At 40.8% G+C, this 18,278-nt stretch overlaps 1 protein-coding gene across 2 annotated transcripts in view; it reads left to right on the top strand.

Moving 5' to 3' along the window:
- Positions 1 to 235: 235 nt before the first annotated feature.
- Positions 236 to 18,278, top strand: part of KATNAL1 (katanin catalytic subunit A1 like 1) — an 83,170-nt gene continuing 65,127 nt past the window's right edge. Inside the window, exon 1 of one of the 2 annotated variants that reach the window (XM_030308629.1) lies at positions 236 to 603. The gene's annotated coding sequence lies outside the window, so the exon portion shown is untranslated. Of the gene's footprint in view, positions 604 to 783; positions 973 to 18,278 lie in introns of those variants that run through there. The other variant, XM_030308639.1, reaches the window with a different exon arrangement.

Raw genomic sequence — 18,278 nt, 5'->3', positions numbered from 1 at the left:
TTCATTTCTAGCCCACTCCTCAGAGAGTGACAGAAAGGTGTGAGAGACTGCGACTTTCCCGGTGAAAAGCCCCAGGGTGGCTTCGGGTCCCACCCCGCCACTCGGCCGAGGCGGCGGGGGAGGGGCCGGACCAGACGACCTTTAAAGAGCCGGCGCTGAGCCGCTGGGGCGCGCCTTCCTCTGACGCCACAGGCACCCTCTCGGAATAGAGCGGGCACCAACGCGCTCCGCCGACGGCACAGGACACGCGTCATGCCAAGGGGATTGGACGCTGCCGCAGCAGGGCTCATCCGGCCCCACCGAGTCATTAGTCACTCGCCCTCCTCAATGTCACAGTCTCCCTCCTTCCCCCGAAGCACCCGGGCGCCTCCCTTCCCCCGCACCCGGGTGGGGTTCCCAGGCTCCTCCCCCGAGTTGTCTTGGAGTCCCCGCGCGCCCCCCACCGCTCGGTCCGCGGCTGCCATGGCAACCGTACGCCGCCGCCACCGCCTCTTCACGCACGTCGGGAACTAACGGACTCCGCGGCGGCGGCTGCGGCGGCGGCCTGTGCCCCACCCCCACCCGGACCGCATCACCCACAGCCGGCCGACCTGCGGCACGTAGGTAATGAATCCGAGGGAGAGCGCCGCGGGCAGGAGAGGGAAGGTGGTGGGGCGTTCAGGTGGACAGCCCCACCCGGTCTCCCGCCGCCAGGGCAGTGCCGCGGTCCTGGGGCGCCGGGAGGGGAGGAGGAGGGCCGTGGGAGCGCGAGGCTCGCGGGGCATTATGGGCGTTGTAGTTTAGCGGCTGCACAGGCTCTCGGCCTCGGCGGGGCGGCCTGGACCGGCGAACTACAAAGCCCGGCGGCCCCGACCGCTGGCAGAGAACGATAAACTTTGAGCGGACCGGGCGAGAAAAAAAATCTGTCTTTGTGGTGCGGGGGCTCTTGGGTGGTCGCGGAACTGGGCTCTGCGCTGGGAAAGGGAAGTGGAGGTGAGACTTGGGTGGCCCGCCGTTGGGCCCGCCCCGGCTGACAGCGCTCAGCCCCACCCCGGCTGGGCTGGGCCACCGCCCCGCGTAAGTCTCAGGGATGAGCAGCCACCCCAGCCGCAGGGCCTCGGGCCTGCGGCGCCTCTGACCCTCCCAGGTTGCTGCCTCTCGGTGCCGAACCGTATGTATGGCACACATTTGATGCGAGACCTGAGAAACTAAAAAAAAATTTTTTAACAGGCCTTTCTCCTTTTTCTGAGAACGTGTGGTTTCTAGGCTTTTATTATTCTGAAGTAGCTCAGAGGTGTTTGCATATTAAGCCCCTAATTAATTATTATTCAAAAGGCATTAATGTTTAAAGGTCAAGTGTAGAAGTAGAGACCATGCTTTTATATAGTAGTATCTTTTTTTTTTTCATAACCGTTTTGCCTTTTGCATTGTATTTATTGAGGGTTAAGATGGCAAAATGAGGACCCCCACCTTCCCACTTACTAGCTTGGCCGCTGCCTGCACATATTTTGATTCTATTTTGAAGATTAGTTTAACTTTAAATTACTGGAATTTTTAAAGCACAGACTTTTCTTTCTTATTTATTTATTTATTTATTTTTTGATTTTTTTGCTTTTTAGCAGTGGGTACTAATTATTTTCTTTGGTTATTTCAGTATTCTTCGGAATTTCTCAGGAGCGTGCTTTCAGGATGAAAATTGCCCAAACAAAACAAAACGAAACAGCAACTCTGTAATACACCTTAGCCCTTAGGGTTGGCTTAGGTCCTGGTGGTAAGGAAGCTGACACAGATTTAGAAAACCTTTACATTTTTTTCAACAGGGAGACAACCATCCTAGAAATTTGGTATTTTATATAGTATGCAGAAATATCCTTGGTAGCACGGCGGGTTTATTTTGTGGGTGTGTTTTCAACAAGTAAACAACATAAGGCCACTACAAAATTCCTATTTTCCTCCATTAAAATGAGACTGGCCTGTAACTTTTACTTAAATTACCGATTTTGTACAAGGAGACGGAACTTAAATCTAGTAAGACCGTTAGTAAAAAATTTGACGCCTTAATACTATAGGGATTGGAAGTGTTTTATTTATTTATTCAAGCTTTGTTAACGAACCTGTTAAATTGTGGACATTATGCCAGATAGTGGGAATAAAAAGACGATGTGTTCTGTATGGGCAAACAGTCATGTTATCGTAACGGTATGACAGAGATAGGTGCAAGTTGCTATAGGAGCCCAGAGTGGGAATAAATCGCAATATAACAGTAACATTTATTGATTACCTAATCTCAGTGAGGCACTATACAGTATTTTGTATGTAGTCCATTATTTAATCCTCATAAAAATCCCTAACTACTGTTATTCAGAGATGAGGAAACAGGCTTAAAGATTTTTGTCCAGAGTCGTACCTGGTAAGGTTTGAACCTGGGATTTCAACCCAAGTGGGTCTAACTCATCTAAGTTGTGATCTCAGCCACTGATGGCTGTTCTCTGTACCCATTGGTAGAAATACCCTGACTCTAAGGAGATCAGGGGAAGTTTCCAGTGTGATGTTCCATTTGACCCGCGTTAAAGAAAGTTGAGTAGGCTTTCACTGGAGGGAAGTTGAGGAAACTCATTCTAGGCAAATGGCGCAACAAAAAGCAAAGGATGTATTTGAGTGTTTTGTTTGGAGAATCCTAGGTCATTCTGATGCCCCAGTTCCAGAGTGAATGCAGTATAGTGATGGGAGAGGCCAGATATTAAAGTACTTGGTACCGTGATAAAGAGTTTGGAAGTTTTTGTTTTTGTTTTTCATCATGGGACAACCATGGAAGAATTTCAAATGGAGTAGTGGTGTTATTGGGTTTGTATTTAAAAATTTTTTTTAAATGTTTTTATTTATTTTTGAGACAGAGAGCGACAGAGCATGAGCAGGTGAGGGGCAGAGAGAGAGGGAGACACAGAATCGGAAGCAGGCTCCAGGCTCTGCTCTGTCAGCACAGAGCCCGATGTGGGGCTTGAACTCATGGACTGTAAGATCATGACCTGAGCTGAAGTCGGATGCTTAACCAACTGAGCCACCCAGGCGCCCCTGGGTTTGTGTTTTAGAGAGATAACTCCAGCTGAAGTGTGAAGAATAGACCCAGGAGGGGGGAAAGTAGAGTGGTATGGGGCAATCAGTTTTAGGGGAAAAAAATACAGTGGAAAAATGAAGAGAGTCTGAACTAAGCAGTTGGAGTTATGGAAAGACAGGGATTGTAGAAGTATTTAAGGGATAAAATTAGTACGATTTAAGTTGGGGGCTAGACATATCTGGAACCTTAAGACAAATGATTCCTAGTTTTCTTCCTAGGATGTCTGAAAGGATAATAAAACCATTGATCGAGAGGAAAAGGAGCAGGGTTTTGATGGGGTGAAAGATAAAGATCAGTTCAGTTTTGAGTATTCATTCAAAGTTCTTGTGGGATATTCAGGTAAGGATGCATTTGGATCTGGAGTTCAGGAGAGAGTTCAGGGCTGGAGGTGGAGGTTTGCATGTGCATAAGTAGTTGAAATTAAAGGAGAGAATGAGTCAGCTCACATAGGAATATATAGAAACGAAAAAGGAAAAGTTTGAATAAGTTTGGGAAGCAGCAGCATTTATGGGGTGTGTGTGTGTGTGTGTGTGTGTGTGTGTGTGTGTGTGTTTGAGGAGGGGAGGGAGGACCATGTTTGAAAGCAAGGGGGAGAAATGCCCACAAATGAGACTGAGAGATTGGGAGGCAGAGAAAGAGAAGAATCAGAGCGGGCATGCATAACAAATGACAAACGAGAGGAAAGTTAGAAGCAGGAATGGCCCAGAGTATCATGTGTCTTGCAGAGGGCAAGTAAGGTAAAGATTGAAACGTACCCAGTGGATCTGGTGACTTCAAATCACTTCTAAACTTTGCAAAAATGAGAAAGAGGAATGTGAGCTTAAGCCACTTGAAAAAAAACATTTGCTTTTTCCATAATAATACAAATACAAAAGAAAATAGAATGATGAGTCCCATGTAGTCATTACCTAAGCTTGAAGAATGAGCACATCACCAATTTTGTTTCATCTATAACCCCTGCCCCCAACTAGATTATTTATTTTTGATTAATTAATTTATTTATTTTTGGATTGTTTTAAAGCTAAGCTCAGGTATCATATCTTTTTATCTGTAATTGTTTTCAATATATATCTGTTTGGGGTGCCCGGTTGGCTCCGCTGGTAGAGAGCGCGACTCTTGACCTCAGGGCAGTGAGTTCGAGCCCCACGTTGGGTGTAGAGATTACTTAAATAAACTTAAAAATTTTTTTAAGGATTCTTTCTTAAAAAAAAAAAAAACTGTACTATTATCCTGCTTAAAAGAAATGGACAGTACTTCCTTAATATAAAATCCCCAGACACACTTTTCTTTAAAGAAGTTTGACTCTGAAGGAAAGAAAGGGATAAAGCAGTAACTGAAAAAGGTTTATAGGTTTTTTTTTTTTTTTTTTTCTTTAAAGACTGATGAGCTGTTAGGGAAAGAGCCAATGAAGAGGAAATGTTTGAAGATGTAGGAGATGAGAGAGAGGAGATAGTGGATGGATCTATCTCTGAAAATGTAGGGAACGATGGACGAGCAGAGTTGGAAGAATCAGTCTAGAATTAGTTTGTTACATTTTTAAAGTATCAACTAAGTGCTAGCTAGCTGTGATCCTAGGCAGTGTGCTAGTGTAGACAGGAGGAGAGATGCACTGAAAAAGGTAGAAAAGAAGTGAGAATAGATACGGATATTTATAGGTTGGGTGGTAAAAGGCTCGAGAGTTCAAAGCTTATGTTCTCTAAGAGGTAGATAGGAGTCAAGGTCACTTGATGAGAGGAGATGGGGGTGGGGCGTTCGGTGGGAAAGGAGAATGGTGGGGTTTTGGAATAGTCACTGAGCTAGGACAGGTTAAGAATGGTTTCGTGGAGCTGAGATTAGAATTCGGTAATTTTCAATGACAGCAAAACATAAGGTTGTGTGATTTTTTTTTTTTTTTACCCCCTTTAAATTTTGATTTACTAAAGGAGAGCTTAAAATATTGAGACCAGTAGCCTAATGTGTGACTAAAGAGAAGAGATTCCAGGCCAAGAACTTGTGATTGGTTGTTCCTCAACAACCAACAACTTTAGATTTATTCATTTACCTGATAATTATTATCTATTTTGTGTAAATATCACAGTAAGCCCTTATGGCTTCTTTGGATTAATACTTTGATTTTTGCAGTATGTACAGTGATATTCTTTTCTAGAGAACGTTTCTCCAAGGATCGTTTACTGCATGTGGTAAGAGTGGAAGGGGCCAGTTATATCTGTTGTCCAGTTCTGGAACTACAACTTATTTTCTGTGTAATCACAGACAAGTTTCCAAACCTGTACTCTTATTAAAAAAAAAGATGTTAATACTATTTTATAGGATTTTTGGGAAGATTGGACGGTTTAATGGAGGTAAACCCTAAGTGCTCAGTAACTGAAGGCTACTTTCCTTTCTCCCCCTTAGCAACAATATGCCAGGATTGTCGGTTCTGTTTGACAAGAGGCCATGTCCTGTGACTTTACCTGACTATATTAAGCAGGTGGATCAAGCAGTGGTTCCATTACAAAATAATGATTTGATCAATAAAAAGATTCGTCAATTCTTTTAAGTAAGGCTTCCTTAAATGCTATAAGATGTTCTTTCATAGACCATTAATAGGAATAACATCTTTGCCTTGGTTTCATCTTCAAAGAAATTGGGAATTGCGCTGCATGATTTGAGATCCCGATAGCCCTCAACTTCTCATTTCTGGACTGATTTATATTATCATGTTACTAATTTTGAGCATCTATTTGTGAATGGAAATATGTACATTTTAATGTACTCAGCGTTATTTCTTTTTTTTAAGTTTATTTATGTATTTTGAGAGAGAGAGCAAGCAAGGGAGGGGCAGAGAGAGAGAGGGAGAGAAAATCCCAAGCAGGCTCTGCACCTCCAGTACAGAACCTGATGTGGGGCTTGAACTCACTACCTTCGAGATCATGACCTGAGCCAAAATCAGGAGTCAGATGCTTAACCGATTGAGCCACCCAGGACTCATTATTATTTCAGACATTGTTTTCTCCTAGATAACTATTTTATATATGGTAGACCTAGTGAAAGAATGCCTTAGAATACTTAGTCAAAGTTAGGTGTATACAGTCATTAGCTAGACAAATTTAAGGCATAGATTATGGGAGAGGTTTTTTTAAAAAAGGAGTAGTTTTCTAAGGTGAGTTATTTAATCTCCACTAGATGTCTTTATGTTTCTTTTGCTATGGATCGTTCGATGAGGTCCTATTTGAAGGTATGGAGATGGAATAAATGACCTTTTGAGTCCCTTTCTAACTTTGTAATTCTTTTTTTTTTTTTTTTTTTTTTAGAGCAGAGGAAGGACAGAGAGAGAGAGAGAGAGAGAGAGAGAGAGAATGCCAAGCAGGCTCTGTGCTGTCAGTGCAGAGCCTGACATGGGGCTCAATCCCATGAACCATGAAATCATGACCTGAGCTGAAACCGAGTCGGATGCTTAACCGACTGAGCCACCCGGGAGCCCCAATAAAATTTATAGTTTAAGGTGCCATCTTGAGACAGACTGGCAGATGGTCAACATTATCTGCTGCTTCAGTATGTTAAAGAATTTAATCCACGGGCAGAAATTTTATGATGGTTACTTCTGAGAAACATTTAAGCTCTTAGGATTATCTGTTTAGATTCTTTTATTTTGTATGCACAGTCATTTTTCTGTTTCCCAAGTATTTGAGAAGTGAGCTTAGGTAAGGAAACAAAAAGGCTTCATTGCTACAGACATTTCCCTCTTGTCTCTGGGTTTTTGATTGTGTCATATTCTCGATTATTCATGGCAAGCTGTAGTCCTTGAGAGTGTAACCCATCATAAAGAGATGGGTATTGTGGCTTTCAAAGCTAGCTGTTTTGCTGACTGGGGCTCACATAGTTAGGTCAATTTATTCCTACTAAAACATACTTCAAGATGCCGTAATTCTAGCAGTTGTGATTATGTTTTTTTTTTTTTTAATTGCTGGGATTTATAGTAGTCATTGCATGAAATAGACTGGACTTTGGTGATTTTGATAAACTTTAAAGAAAAATACATGTAGAGGCTGGACCACATTGGTCTAATTCAGTGTGGGACAAAATGCTTAAATCTGATTTGTTTTGCCACCACTGTTCTAATTAGTGTTATTTTGTTCACATCGCTGTTGTTGAGGCCGCTTCAGTGTTTCTAAAATAAATATCTAATTTCAGGGATTCACAACTCCTAGAAGAAAGAAGAGCATTACGAGAGAATGATGGAAGTGTGAGAATGAAAATACTTTAATTAAAACATTTGCCCCTCTCCCCCACCCCTCCCATCAACCCGCAGTTTGTTCTCTGTATTTAAGAGTCTCTTATGGTTTGCCTCCCTCTCTCTGTGTTTGTATCTATTTTTTCCCCCTTCCCTTCCTCCATGGTCTTCTGTTAAGTTTCTGAAGTTCCACGTATGAGTGAAAACATATGATATCTGTCTTTCTCTGATTGACTTATTTCACTTAGCATAATACCCTCCAGTTCCATCCACATAGTTGCAAATGGCAAGATTTCATTCTTTTTGATTGCCGAGTAATACTCCATTGTGTGTGTGTGTGTGTGTGTGTGTGTGTGTGTGTGTGTGTATATATATATATACCACATTTTCTTTATCCATTCATCCATTGATGGACATTTGGGCTCTTTCCATACTTTGGCTATTGTTGATAGTGCTGCTATAAACATGGGGGTGCATGTGTCCCTTCGAAAGCACACCTGTATCCCTTGGATAAATATCTAGTAGTGCAATTGCTGGGTCGTAGGATAGTTCTATTTTTAGTTTTTTGAGAAACCTCCATACTGTTTTCCAGAGTGGCCGCACCAGCTTCCATTCCCACCAGTAATGCAAAAGAGATCCTCTTTCTCCGCATCCTCGCCAACATCTGTTGTTGCCTGAGTTGTTAATGTTAGCCATTCTGACAGGTGAAAGGTGGTATCTCATTGTGGTTTTGATTTGTATTTCCCTGATGATAAGTGATGTTGAGCATTTTTTCATGTGTCGGTTGGCCATCTGGATGTAGTTTCATTCTTCTGCATGTTGCTGTCCAGTTCTCCCAGCACCGTTGGCTAAAGAGCCTGTCTTTTTTTCCATCGGATACTCTCTCCTGCTTTGTCAAAGATTAGTTGGCCATACACATGTGGGTCCAATTCTAGGTTCTCTATTCTATTCCATTGGTCTATGTGTCTGTTGTTGTGCAGGTACCATACTGTCTTGATGATTACAGCTTTGTAGTAGAGGCTGAAGTCTGGGATTGTGATGCCTTCTGCTTTGGTTTTCTTTTTCAACATTACTTTCGCTATTCAGGGTCTTTTGTGGTTCCATACAAATTTTAGGATTGTTTATTCTAGCTTTGAGAAGAATGTCGGTGCAATTTTGATTGGGATTGCATCGAATGTGTAGATTGCTTTGTATAGTATTGACATTTTAACAATATTTATTCTTCCAATCCGTGAGCATGGAATGTTTTTCCATTTCTTTGTGTCTCCTTCAATTTCCTTCATAAAGGTTTTCTATAGTTTCCACAATACAGATCTTTCACGTCTTTGGTTAGGTTTATTCCTAGGTATTTTATGGTTCTTGGTGCAATTGTAAATGGGATCGATTTCTTGATTTCTCTTTCTGTTGCTTCATTATTGGTGTATAGAAATGCAACTGATTTCTGTACATTGATTTTGTATCCTGAGACTTTGCTGAATTCATGTATCAGTTCTAGCAAACTTTTGGTGGAGTCCTTTAGGTTTTCCATGTAGAATATCATGTTGTCTGCAAAAAGTGAAAGTTTGACTTTTCTTTGCCAATTTTGATGCCTTTTATTTCATTTTGTTGTCTGATTGCTGAGGTATGACTTCAAACACGATGTTAAACAACAGTGGTGAGAGTGGACATCCCTTTTGTGTTCCTGATCTCAGGGGGAAAACTCTCAGTTTTTCCCCATTAGGAGGATATTAGCTGTGGGCTTCTCATATATGATTTTTATGGTGTTTAGGTATGTTCTTTCTATCCTGAATTTCTTGAGGGTTTTTAGTAAGAAAGTATGCTATATTTTATCAAATGCTTTTTCTACATCTATTGACAGGATCATATGGTTCTTATCCTTTCTTTTGTTAATGTGATGTATCACATCGGTTGATTTGTGAATATTGAACCAGCCCTGCAGCCCTGGAATGAATCTCATTTGATCATGATGAATAATTCTTTAAAAAAAATTTTTTTTGATGTTTATTGATTTTGGAGAGTGAAAGAGACAGAGTGCGAGCAGGGGATGGGCAGAGAGAGGGAGACATACAGAATCTGAAGCAGGCTCCAGGCTCTGAGCTGTCAGCATAGAGCCTGACATGGGGCTTGAACTCAGGAACCACAAGATCATGACCTGAGCCGAAGTCTGACGCTTAACCGACTGAGTCACTAGGCGCCCCATTAATTCTTTTTATATGATGTTGAATTCGATTTGCTAGTATCTTGTTGAGAATTTTTGCATCCATGTTCATCAGGGATATTGGCCTTAATTCTCCTTTTTTGTGGGGTCTCTGGTTTGGGAATCAAGGTTATGCTGGCTTCATAAAATGAATCTGGAATCTTAACTTCCGTTTCTATTTTTTGGAACAGCTTGAGAAGGATAGGTATTAACTCTGCTTTAAATCTCAGGTAGAATTCCCCTGGGAAGCTATCTGGCCCAGGACTTTTATTGGTTGGGAGATTTTTGATAACTGATTCAGTTTCTTCACTAGTTATGGGTCTATTAAATTTTCTGTTTCTTCCTGTTTGAGTTTTGGTAGCGTGTGGGTGGCTAGGAATTTGTCCATTTCTTCCAGGCTGTCCAGTGTGTTGGCATAAAATTTTTCATAGTATTCTCTGATAAATGTTTATATTTCTGAGGGATTGGTTGTGATAAGTCCAAATTCATTCGTGATTTTATCTATGTGGGTCCTCTTTTCTTTTTGAGAAGTCTGGCTAGGGGTGTATCCCTTTTGTTTACTTTTTCAAAAAACCAGCTCTTAGTTTCATTGATCTGTTCTATGTTTTATTGGATTCTGTATTGTTTATTTCTGCTCTAATCTTTATTATTTCTCTTCTTCTGCTGGCCTTGGTTTTTTTTTGTTGTTGTTGTTTTATTTTGTTTTTTTGCTGTTCTTCTGGTTCCTTTAGGTGTTGTGTTACGTTTTGTATTTGGGATTTTTCTTGTTTCTTAAGACAGGCCTGGATTGCAATGCATTTTCCTCTTAGGACTGCCTTTGCTCCATCCCAAAGGGTTTGGATTGTCGTGTTTTCATTTTCATTTGTTTCCAAATATTTCTTAATTTCTTCTTTAATTGCCTGGTTGACCCATTTATTCTTTAGTTGGATGTTCTTTAACTTCCGTGCATTTGGAGGTTTTCCAGACTTTTTCCTGTGGTTGATTTTCAGTTTCATAGCATTGTGATATGAAAATGTGCATGGTATGATCTCAATTCTTTTATATTTATCGGCTGTTTTGTGACCCAGTATGTGATCTATCTTGGAGAATGTTCCATGTACACTTGAGAAGAATGTGTATTCTGCTGCTTTTGGATGAAAAGTTCTGAATATATCTGTCAAGTCCATCTGGTCCAGTGTATCATTCAGGGCCATTTTTGATTTATTGATTTTCTGCCTAGATGATCTGTCCATTGTTGTAAGTGGAGTATTAAAGTTCCCCGCAATTACCACATAAGATTGCTTATGTTGGTGATTATTTTATATATTTGGGTGCTTCCAAATTGGTTGCATAAACATTTATAATTATTAGTTCTTCTTGATGGATAGATCCCATAATTATGATATAATGCCCTTTCTCATCTCTTGTTACAGCCTTCAGTTTAAAATCTAGTTTGTCTGATACATGTATGGCTACTTCAGCTTTCTTTTGACTTCCAGTAGCATGGTAGATGGTTCTCCATCCCCTCACTTTCAATCTGAAGGTGTCCTCAGGTCTAAAATGAGTGTCTTGTGGACAGCAAATAGATAGGTCTTGTTTTTTTTTTTATCCATTCTGATACCCTATGTCTTTTTATTGGAGCATTTAGTCCATTTACATTCAGTGGACTTAGTGTCAAATATGGACTTATTCAGATATGGACATAGTGTCATTGTGTTATCTGTAGGTTTCATGCTTGTAGTGATGTCTCTGGTCCTTTGTGATCTTTGCAACATTCCACCCACAGAGTCTCCCTTAGGATCTCTTGTAGGGCTGGTTTAGTGGTGATGAACTCCGTCAGTTTTTGTTTGTCTGGGAAAACCTTTATCTTTCTTTCTGTTTTTTTTTTACATTTTTTTTTTTTAATGTTTACCTACCCCTGAGAGAGAGGGGGAGGGAGAGAGAGAGAGAGGGAGACACAGAATCCGCAGCAGGCAGCAGGCTCCGAGCTGTCAGCACAGAGCTCTACGCGGGGCCCGAACCCACGAACCATGAGATCATGACCTGAGCCGAAGTCGGACGCCCAACCGACTGAGCTACCCAGGCGCCCCTTTTATCTCTGTTTCTATTCTGAATGACAGCCTTACTGGGTAAAGGATTCTTGCCTGCATATTTTTCCTATTCAGCACATTGACTATTTCTTGCCACTCCCTTCTGGCCTGCCACGTTTCAGTAGATAGCTTGGCCACTACCCTTACGTGTCTACCCTTGTAGATTAAGACCTGTTTGTCCCTAGCTGCTTTCAGAATTCTCTCTTTATCTTTGTATTTTGCCAGTTTCACTATGGTATGTCGTGCAGAAGATCAATTCCTGTTACATCAGAAGGGAGTTCTCTGTGCCTCCTGGAGTTCAATGTCTGTTTCCTTCCCCAAATTAGGGAAGTTCTCGACTATGATTTGTTTGAGTACACCTTCGACCCCTTTCTCTCTTCTGGAATTCCTGTGCTAAGGATATTACTACATTTCATTGAATCACTTCTCTAATTCCTCCCTCGTGGCCTAGAATATTTTTTATCTCTCTTTTTCTCAGGTTCATCTTTTTCCATAATTTTATCTTCTATTTCACTTATTTTCCCTTCTGCCTCTTCAATCCTCACTGCCATTGCCTCTAGTTTATTTTGCACCTCATTGACAGCATTTTTAAATTCATCATGACTATTTTTTAGTTCCTTGATCTCTGCAGCAATAGATTTTCTGCTGTCTTCTATGCTTTTTTCAAGCCCAGCAATTAATCTTATGGCTATTATTCTAAGTTCTTGATCAGATATATTGTTTATATCTGTTTTGATCAGTTCTTTAGCTGTCATTTCTTCCTGGAATTTCTTTTGAGGAGAATTCTTCCGTTTCGTCATTTTGGCTAGTTTTCTGTCCCTTATGTGTTTTAAAAGCTTGTTATGTGTCCTGCAACTGCGAGCACTAGTGTATTAAAGAGGGGTCATACGCTGTCCTGGGCCTGGCCCTTCAGGAGGTGTTTTTTTGGAGTGTGTTGCTTGTTCTCAGTTGTTATGATTCTGGTTGCTTTATCTCCCTATTCGTAGTGATGTTTTGGACCCTCCACCAGGTGTGCTTTGATTTGTTCATTGAAGTAGCCCTGGAGAAAAACAAACAAACAACAACAACAAACCAATGGGGGGGGGGGTGGCGGGAGCAGTGTTGGTGGAAGAGGTCTTATCCCATACAAAGAGAAATGACAGGCGGGAAAAAAAGAAAGAAAAGAAAATAGACCAGGCAGAGAATCTGTATGGCTTAATCCAGAGAGAGAGAGGAAAATAAGGTGATATAGAGCAGGTATAAAGAGAATAGATTACATATATCTGCTTAAACAAACCAACAACCAGAATAACCAGACTAGAGGAGGAAGAAATAAGAAGGAGAAAAGAAAGGAAAAAAATGTATGTAAGGAGAACTGTCCAAGAATTAAATCAGAAAATGCAAAACCGCTGGGCGCCTTGTCTGGAGGGGGGGCTGTCTGGTTGGCCAGCGTCAATCTCCGGTGGGTATGCAGTTACCGGGCGTGGAGGGGCGTGGCTTGGTGTAGGGGGTACCGCCTCCCCTCTGGACCCGCTGTCCCTTCCCTGAAGCCCCACCCTGTTGGTGGTGGGGAGAAAAATGGCGACCCCTCAGTTTTCCTGCCCCGACCGGTGTCCCAAACCACTCAGTTTAGGCCAGCCTCACTGTGCCGCGGGGCGACGAGGCAGTTTGTCCCTCTCTGCCGACTCCCGCGCCTCCCTGGTGCTCAGCTGGGATTGAAACCCCCGATGTCTTCAAGGGGCTCTCTCCGAGTGCCCCCGGTTCCGCCAATATATGGCCTCTGGCTGGCGGTCGCAGGCAGCCTTTGTCCTTTGAATGGTTATATTCCTTCTTCCCACAGCACTCCAGAGAGGGGATTGCTTTCTCCTACTGTGGACTGCAGCTCTGAACTAGTTACCGAGCCGGGGCAGGCTCCCCTCCTCCCCAGGTGTGCACACTGAGCAGCTGGCCCAGTCTGGAGAACGCCCCACAGTTAGAGATTGGATCCTTCTCCACCCCTGGTCCATGGTAATTCTCTTGTCCAGATACAGCCCTACACTTTCACAGCCTCTCTTTCTCTTCCTTTCGTTACTCTGCAGAAGGGGATCCCTCCCCTTCCGGCCTACGCACCCATTTTCTCTCTCCCAGTTCACAATCACGCACCGGTGGCCTGCCAGGTTGTCCCAGTGTCTCTGCCACTCTGCAGCCCGGACTCTTGGAATTCAAAGTCCTTTGGCCTCAACACTGCTGTGTTTGAGGGACAAGGGAACTTTGGGTCCCCTGTTTCTCCACCATGTTGGATCTTTCCCCCACATAGACCCATTTCAAATACATCATCAACAATTTTAGAAAGCTTGGATCAAGGAGAAGATCCTACAAACTTGCAGAAAGGGGAAAAAAACAGGTGATCTATAAAGGGTCAGGAATTTGAATGACTTCAGTCTTCCCAACTTAATTGAAGCCTAGACGGCAATAAAGCAGTGTCTTCAAAATTCTGAAGGAAAATTATTTCCAAACTAGAATTCAGTAGCTAATCAAACTATGACAAACATACGAGGGTAGAATAAAGGTAGAATAAAATCTCAAAAACTCTACCTCCCATCTATGGAAAGAAAATGTGCTTTATAAAAGTAAGGGAGTAAACCAAGAAAGAGAAAGACATGTGCTAGACACAACACACAAAGGATTCAACATAGAAGAGGCAAGGGGGCTCCCCAGGTTGAAAGCTGATACGAAGTTGAACAGCCTTGAAAAGTAGGTATTGTCTCTTCCTCCAGAGCAAAGGTTCGGCTTGCTTATAGCCCGGAGGAAAGAATATCTTCCTTTGGAACAAGACCTGCATATGCTGTTCAATATAATAGGTTGGGTTCCCTAACTGAGGATTCTTCTGTAATGCAACCTACTGTACATAAAGATGTCAGCTGACTCATCATGCCCTGTGGGAACTGGGGCTTGAGGACCTGGTGCCCCCTCCCCCCTCCATACCTTGGGTTGGGTTGTCTTCTGAAAGTTTTATAGTTTTAACTTATGTTTAGGTCATCAATTCATTTTGAGATGATTTTTGTATATGATGTGAGATAAGAGCAGAGGTTCAGGTTCCTTTTGCATATGGATATCTGGTTGTTTCGGCACCCCTTTTCGAAAAAAAAATTTGTCCTTGTTGGCTTGCCTTGAGAACTTTGTCAGAAATTAATTGGCCATATAGGTATGGATCTTTTTCTGGACTGTCTAATTTGTTCCATTGGTCTGTGAGTCTGTCTGTATGCCAATCCCACACCGTCTTCATTGCTGCAACTTTATAGTAAATCTTGGAAACAGATGGTATAAGTTGTCTTACGTTACTCTTTTGCTAACCCGTTTTGGCTATTCTATGCCCTTTGTATTTCCATGTAAATTTTGAAATCAGCTTGTCAGTTTTTACAAGAAAGGCTGCTGGAATTTTGATGGTGATTGTATTGACTATGGCTCACTTTCAAGAGAATTGACATCTTACCTACATTGAACGTTTCAGTTCATTAATGTGTGAACATACATGTGTCCATTAATGCAGGTCATCCTTAACTTCTCTTAGCAATATTTGGTAGCTTTCCATGTTACATTCTTGAATGTATTTTGTTAAATTTATCCCTGAATATTTCATATTTTTTGGTGATTTTGTTTTTTAACTTTTGTTTTCAATTATTGTTAGTATGTAGAAATGCAATTGATTTTTTTTATATTGACCTTGTGTCCTGCAGCATAATAACTTCTGAGTTACAAAATAAATTTTGAGTTACAAAACTCACTAATTCTAGTAGCTGTTGTAGATTCCCTAGGATTTTCTCCATTAATAATCAGGTTGTATATGAATAAAAGCAACTTTACTTCTCTTCCAATCTGTATGCCTTTTATTTTTTTTTCCTGCCTACTGCAGTGGTTAGAACCTTTAGTTCTAATGTAGAATAGAAGGAATGAGAGCAAATATACTGGGCTTGTTATTTCTTGATCTTTGGGGAGAGCATTTAGTCTTTCACAATAAATATGATTTTAGATGTAAGGATTTCGTGAATACCCTATTGGGCTGAGGAAATTCTCTTCTTAGTTTGCTAAAAGTTCTTATGAATGGCGTTGATTTTTTGTCAGAGCTTTTTATGCCTCTATTGAGATGATCATACATTTCATTTCTAGTCTCTTAAAATCCTGTTGATTGGTTTTTAATATAAACCATCTTGAATTTTTGGTATTGACCCTTCTTTGGTCATAATGCATTATCCTTTTTATGTATTACTGCATTTGACTACCTAAAATTTAAAGATTTTTGTATTTGTGTTTCTGAAGGATATTGCTATGTAAATTTCTTTTCTTATAATGTTTAGTTTTGCTATCAGGATAATGCTGCCCTTAAAGTAGGAGTTGGAAGTTTTTCTGCCTCTTCTTTTTTCTTTCTTTCCTTTTAAAATTTATTTATTTATTTATTTTTTATTTTAGAGAGAGCATGAGCGGGGAAGAGGGGCAGAGGGAGAGAGAGAATCTGACACATGAAGCTCCTTGCTCAGTGTGAAGCTCAATGAGGGGTTTGATCCCATGACCCTGGGATCATGACCTGAGCTGAAATCAAGAGTTGGATGCTCAACCAGCTGGGTCACCCAGGCGCCCCATGCCTTTTCTTTTTTCTGAGAATTTGTTTAGAATTGGTTTTATTTTTTCCTTTAATGCTTTGGGAGAATTCACTAGTGAAGCCATTTGGATCTGGAGGGTTTTTTTGTTTGTTTTTTTGGGGAAGATTTTAAATTTCAAATTGAGTATCACTGGTTGATATAGGACTATTCAGATTAATCACTCTGTTTCTTCTTGAGTAAGCTTTGGTATTTTGTGACCTTTATAGCATTTGCATATTTTATTAAGCCCTCGTTTGCCTTTTAATATCTCTAAAGTTTGTAGTGCTAGCCCCTCCATTATTTCTGATTTTGTTAATCTTGTTTTCTCTCTCCCTTTCTCGGTCAATATTACTAGAGATATATTCATTATGATGGTACTTCTGAAGAACCAGCTTGGCTACATTGAAACTTTTTTATTCTTCTATTTCTATCTTATTGATTTCTGCTCTTAACTTTATTTTGCTCTTTTACTTCCTTGCTGTTTAATTTGCTTGTATTTTTCTGGATTCTTAAGATAGAAGTGGAAAGCAGGACTCAGCAAAATACAATCTAGGGGCCATATCCAGACTGCCACTTGTTTTTGAATGGCTTATGAACTGAGAATGGTTTTTGCATTCTTTTAATGGTTAAAAAAGTCAAAAGAAGAATACTGTTTTGTGACGTGTGGAAATTAAATGAAATTCTGTTATCAGTGTCCATAAATAAAGGTCTATTTGAACACAGGCACACACGCTTGTTTACATATTCTTTATGGCTGCTTTTGTGAGCTTGAGTCATTGGGACTGAGATTTTGTGACTTTCTCACTGTTTTGCACTACTTGGGTGCACTATAATCACTGTTTCACATACCTTGTATATCATTGTACTGTGACATTCTACTTTATTATCAGCACGTACCCATCATGTTGAAACCAAAGATGAGAAAAATGGACTTGACATGTTATACTTTTATTTTTATTAAAAAAATTTTTTTAATGTTTATTTGAGAGAGAGAGAGAGAGAGAGAGAAACAAGAGTGTGAGCAAGGGAGGGGCAGAGAGAGAGGGAGACACAGAATTCAAAGCAGGCTCCAGGCTCCGAGCTGTCAGCACAGAGCCGGATGTTGGGTTTGAACCCACGAACTGTGAGATCATGACCTGAGCTGAAGTCAGACACTTAACCTACTGAACCACCCAGGTGCCCCTATTATTATTATTATTTTTTTTAATTTTAATTTTTTATTTTAGAGAGAGTGAAAGCATATACAAATGGGGAAGAGGGGCAGAGGGAGAAAGAGGGAGAATCCTAAGCTCAGCGATGTGAGGCTTGATCCCACAACCCGTGGAGTCTCGTGAGATCATGACCTGAGCCGAAATTAAGAGTCAGACGCTCAACTGGCTAAGCCACTCAGGTGCTCCAACATGTTATACTTATAAAGTACACTAGAGTATACATTATCAAATTAGATGACAAAGCATTGATTATTATGCGGTGAGACTATAGCTGCGCTAAGGAAATACAGTATATGCTGACATTACCAGACTAATCAGTCATCACAATATTCCCAACTCACAGGAAAACAATGGCCAGAAAAATTAGAAAATTGAAAAAGGAATATCTTAGCTACAGCAGAATTTCTTCACAGAATTATTAAAAATGAAAATCAGACTGTGCCCAGATTAAGTTTCTGAGTATTTCATTTGTTAGTCAAGTAAGGAAGTCATTTACTACTGATGGTGCCTTAACTAAATCGCCTTTGATTGTAGTAGCCAAAGAAATGTGTCTGGAGAGAATAAACTTGTTTAAAGCTATTAGCCTTTTGGCAAGAACAGTTGCTGCAAGGGTTGAGAACATTAATAATCAATTAAAAAACAAAGCGAATGATTTCGAGTGGTTTTCCCTGGCTTTTGCGGATTGACAGAGGTTACCAATACAGCTCAATTATTGTTATTCAAGAAGTCAAGTCTAAGCTTGAAGTTTTTGAAGAATTAGTTTTAATGATAGTGCTCATGGAATAACTGCTGACAAAAATATTTACAAAACGTTCGGAAAACACTAATTTTGTATGACCCGAGAGGTGGGATCGGTTAAGATGAGTTACAATTGATGGAAGTAAAAATATGTCTCTAAT

This window comes from Lynx canadensis, chromosome A1 (assembly GCF_007474595.2).
Source record: "Lynx canadensis isolate LIC74 chromosome A1, mLynCan4.pri.v2, whole genome shotgun sequence".
NCBI classification, from domain to species: domain Eukaryota; kingdom Metazoa; phylum Chordata; class Mammalia; order Carnivora; family Felidae; genus Lynx; species Lynx canadensis.
Note: the sequence above shows the minus strand (reverse complement) of the source record. Positions and strands in the feature narration are given on the sequence as shown.